Here is a 5,908-nt window from a genome sequence, read left to right on the forward strand (position 1 = left end):
CACGCCTAAATAATTCAATCTTTATATCTACAATCATATGCGGATAAAAAAATATGTAAAAAATGACTTCTAAGATTGTATATAGAAGTACTTGTTTTTTAATTCATTCATCTGGACTTTAAATTAAAAAGACAAACTCCGCCAGACATTCTGCATGAGTGCTATTCACTTGAATGTTTGTTGTACAAACTTACAGAAACTTGTTCGCAAAGGCTGAAATAGTCTGCAAGATTGATTTCAATTTCATCACATTTCAAGTACAATAGCCTGTTGAATAGAGGAAAGCCGAGGCAAACTAAACATGGATATGATTAAATAAATACATGTACATTTCTTTTTTTTCTCCGGTCTGAATGCGCACCAAAGCTCAAAGCATGAATAAAAAGGACACTCCACGTTTTATCTGCTTACTTTCACGAAGATTTAGAATCTTATATTGATCTTGGGTGAATATCATTCATGTTTGTTTGAGGAAAAGTGTTGCTTCATAAAGTGGCATTGTAATATTCTTTTGGTATCATTGTTTTCAGCATTCGTAAACTCTTAAAATAGTCGCTTTTAAATTTCATATAAAAGTATTCTTGGAATGTCAATAGTGCATATTTGTTTGTATACAGTTTTTTGTGACGAGCATTTTTGGCAGCAAGTCATTCTTTTACCTAATCACACGTACATTATCCACCATTAAGCCACGAGAGTTCTTGTAGGTATATTGCTGGTAAATGTTTCCTTATTGTTGATACTGTGTATAAGATTTTGAAATTGGATTCGGTCAAATTATCCAATATATGACCTTTAAGCACTTACGATCTTACTTTTTTTAAAACGTTGATACTGCAACGAAATGATAATGAAAACTTCTACCAAAATGTTTTTTTAACGATCCTTACAAATTTTTAACCAAACGTTCCTCACGGAGAAAAGAATCTCGCGGATATTCTGACCTACTATAATATGTGAACGAGTGTTTGACGGTGCACTTCGCGAGTTCTCACCAAAAACTTAAACCCACTATTCAAAGTGAACTTGATTCCGATGATGCCTGGTAAACTTGGCATCCGTAATTACTGAAAAACAGTTCAAATCGTCGTGTATCAGCAAAATCAATGAAAATATTTTTTCCACAAAAAGAGAGATTAGACAGTATTCATTATAAAATGTTTAAATATATGAATCTAAATATTAAAGCTTTTGTCAATACAGAAAATGTTGTGATATTTGGATCTATTGCCTAAGGAAACAGATTGCACCACGTTGTCAGTGAGTTGAAGACAGAAGTACTAATTTTGCCACAACCATGTATCAAATTCAAACCAACGACATAAACAATAACAACATTTTCAATAAAGACAATACAGAAAGGCGTTTCCTCATCCTAATAAACCGATTCCGTCATAATTAATTGAATTGTTTTTGTTCAAAATAATATGTGTCTATAAACGGAGATATTTAATTTGTATACTTGATTTGAGTTCAATATCATACTTATTGTAGTAAAAAACTATTAGAGTTCGAATGTTTGAATAAATCGGTAATTATGACCTTACTTACGATAAAATGTCAAAAAGATATCGCGATGAGCTTATAATCTGGGTCAAACAGATTTAAACAGGTCAATTATGTACCGAAATTCCAGGAGAGTGACCTATCTTCTACCTGAGCGCTTTACCTGTGATTCATCAAAAATCCATTTATGAAAGAAAAGATACTTATTAATAAAAACATTATATCACAGACATCAAATGATTATTACACATACTCACTTCCTTGTACATAGAATCAATTCATGTAGGACAGTTATCTCCCTTACATCTGTAGAACGAGACGTCGTATTTACAGACTATAGACAAAGGAGTTCCAATGTGGAGATCCTATGCGGATTAACTTACCACTTAGGTGTCGGAAATCCTGTAATATCGGGGTCACAAACACAATACCATATACTCTTGTACAATCACTATACGTCTTAATTGATAAATACAATAATTTAGATAACATATAACATAGGGACTAGCAACTGAAGTGTGAATACATTGTCCTATTTCAGATTGTCTTCTAAATTGTGATCAATTGCTATGGGTTTGAATTGAGGAAATGGAATTTATAGATCGATGAGCAGCAGAAAATAAATAATGAAACAAAATTAAAAAGGTTCAAGTGAGAATGATCTTGCATCATTCTTGCGTAGTTATGTATCACAGATAAATGGAAAAACTTCATGGAAATCACATTTTATATCTATATAGACGATTTAGAAACCGTAATTTGAGATTTCTATCAGTAAATAACAAACAGATTAATAATCCAGCCATCTAATCACTCTGCCTGTAAAATCTCAAAATATTCCCCTCCCCCTCTTACAATTAAGAGACCTCAAAATGTTAGCCCCCTCTCTTTACAATAATCTCACTCCTTTACAATGAGACCACAATAGTCTTATTCCTTTTACAATGAGACCACAATAATCTTATCACCTTTACAATGCGACCACAATAATCTTATCCCCTTTACAATGAGACCACAATAATCTTATCCCCATTACAATGAGACCACAATAATCTTATCCCCTTTACAATGAGACCACAATAATCTTATCCCTTTACAATGAGACCACAATAATCTTATCCCCTTTACAATGAGACCACAATAATCTTATCCCTTTACAATGAGACCACAATAATCTTATCCCCTTTACAATGAGACCACAATAATCTTATCCCCTTTACAATGAGACCACAATAATCTTATCCCCTTTACAATGAGACCACAATAATCTTATCCCCTTTATAATGCGACCACAATAATCTTATTCCACTTTACAATGAGACCACAATAATCTTATCACCTTTACAATGCGACCACAATAATCTTATCCCCTTTATAATGCGACCACAATAATCTTATCCCCTTTACAATGCGATCACAATAATCTTATCCCCTTTACAATGCGAGCACAATAATCTTATCCCCTTTATAATGCGATCACAATAAACTTATCCCCTTTACAATGAGACCACAATAATCTTATCCCCTTTACAATGCGACCACAATAATCTTATCCCCATTACAATGAGACCACAATAATCTTATCCCCTTTACAATGAGACCACAATAATCTTATCCCCTTTACAATGAGACCACAATAAACGTATCCCTTTACAATGAGACCACAATAATCTTATCCCCTTTACAATGGGACCTCGACAAAGCAACCATGCTACATTGTATCCTCAATGAAATTAATATCTACCAATAGAAAATTGAAGATGTATTCGTTTTGGACCCTAACTATCGATCTTATGACGAGACTTTCATCTTTATTATTCTACCTAGATAAGCAGACTATCTTAAGACCATCAATAGCTAGACCGGATTTGTACTGAAATGGGCCCTGTTAGATACAGACTAGATATAGCGACCAATTGATAAGTGCAGTTCATGTTGACTAAGAAAGATATTTTTTTTACAGCGAAATCAAAATTACTGGCATAGAAGAGGTCTTACGTTTAATATCTCACGTCAAGTTCATTGTTCTATATTCCCATTGAAATAAAATTATACATTATACAATCAAGGAATTTAGATACATCTCGATATCCAACAATTTAAAGACACCAATCAACCAAGGTATACGTAACAATGTTAAAACAATATATATCATCACCAGTTCAAGGGAAAATTTAACGGCCAATCTATATAATATATCCGTACTTATCTTAAAGAAACAAGGTCAAAGGTCAAATGGACCTAGTTTTCTAAAGAAATATCTCTCGACACAAAAAAGAAAAATATATTCACCGTAAGAAATATTTTTTGTTTGGTCAAAATCATAAAATCAAATATCCTAGAAGATAAAAAAAAAACAATAGACATGTCAAAAGGTTGGTCGCGGATAGTCTATGTTATATCATTAAAACAAGAGGCCCATGGGCCTTAACGGTCATCTGACAAAAAACAAGCCAAACCTATTTTAACATATTTGACCCCTGTGACCTTTAAAGTGGGTCAAGTTCATTCATTTGAACAAACTTGGTAGAGCTCCATGCCAGTATCCTCTGTGCCAAGTATTAGCCCCCTAGACCTTCTAGTATTTGAGAAGAAGTTGTTTGAATGAAAAGTTTACGCACGGCGGACGGCGGACGACGACGGACGAAGCACGATGGCTATAGGTCATCTTGACCCTTTGGGTCAGATGACCTAACAAACGAAAGACAGTAACATCACCTAAGATAAGAAACGGAAAGCGACACGAGGTTAAACCTCTCACGCTAAGACAAACAAAACAACAAGACCAGGAAGTCAAAAAACAAAACCAAAAAGACATGGTGTTTTTGTCACTATATCAATATTTTGCAAAATATATTTTTGTTTCAAATCACGCACTTGCATTACATTAAACAGTTATAGATGAATGAACGATAGGTAATGTTCCGGATATCTCCAGAGAAACCACGAGTCACCATATATCCGAGTAAAATGATGGAAATAGATGTCTATATTCAATGAATATTTTGAAAAAGTATAAATTAACATACACAAGTGCAATTATTATTTCTAGATTCGAATGAGTATTTAAAGCGCAAATATGAAAAATTGATAAGAAAACCAAAAAGAAAAAACCTAAAAATCCATTTAAAATGAAACAGAACATAATATATGAAGTACTGGGGCGCTCAAATTTCGTCGTATTTCAAACTTAACCAGATTAACAAATTGGAAAGTGAAAGTATGCCATATAAAACAATAAGAAAACAGGGATACATGTGTTTCAGCGTAAATACCTGATTTCTCATACTTCAGACAGATTTTTCCTAGTTTATACTATTTTATTTTGTTCTATAGATTCAATAAATATTTTTGTTTTGGATAAATATCTTGTTAGTATGAAAATAGTTTATGTTTGAATTAGTTTCTGTGATAAAATCTCATTACCCCCCCCAAAAAAGCGAAACACAGTTCAAATAAATTTCGAAATATTTGAAAAGACAGTATACGCCGAGTTTGGTTTTATTGTTAAGTTGCTTAACAATAAGCCATAATAATTCTTTTAAATCAGTTTGAATAAAGCATAAAATCGCTCTGTTTAACAGGTTATGTTGTTATATAAATGACAACAATGTGTATACGCTGTGTTGTACACACACCCGTGTATAAATTAAGACATATGCTTTATCAAACGGGATAAATCGGGAATCATACTACAAGTTTACAAGTGCATTTCCTAATATAGAAAACACAAACAATTTATTTACAACGTGAGACACATCCTAGAACCACGAAAATAAGCCGACCGTAAAATAAGCTTTCGATTTCTTAGATAAATCAATCTGCATCTATAATCTCCAGAACATTATGCCATTGAAAAAGGCTATCGGGAATGTATGTATTCGAGGTTATCTACAGGATACACATACTTAACATCTACCGAATTATGACATTAAATAACGGTGCTGATGAACAAAACATTGAAGGGTCTGCTCTTCCGAGTTCTTAAAATAATAAATTCCACGTCACGAATGTACTTGGTACTATGACAGTTACTTACAACTTACCACAACATGAAAATATTGTTTAGTGTGAATTTTTTTAATGTATCAATGAGATGAGTTGAGAGTATTTAATATATACCTGATGTGGTCTACACGGATGGTTTCAGTACCCAGTACCACAGTTTGAAGACACCCGTATGGCAAGGTATATACACAGCGTACTTCATAAAAAATTCATTTTAAATAATATGCATTTTGTATATGAGAAGACATACTAGTTATTACAATATGTATTAGAACTATTCTATATCATGTTGTATTGCATGTGTCAATGAAAGAAACTGAGATACAAACATGCTTTTTAAAAGATTAAAATGTCCTGCTTCTTTGAGATTTTGTAGTTTTGAACAGAAGATTCA

This window comes from Ylistrum balloti, unplaced genomic scaffold, assembly GCF_031769215.1.
Source record: "Ylistrum balloti isolate Yb309-2 unplaced genomic scaffold, AGI_CSIRO_Ybal_v1 Utg369994, whole genome shotgun sequence".
NCBI classification, from domain to species: Eukaryota; Metazoa; Mollusca; class Bivalvia; order Pectinida; family Pectinidae; genus Ylistrum; species Ylistrum balloti.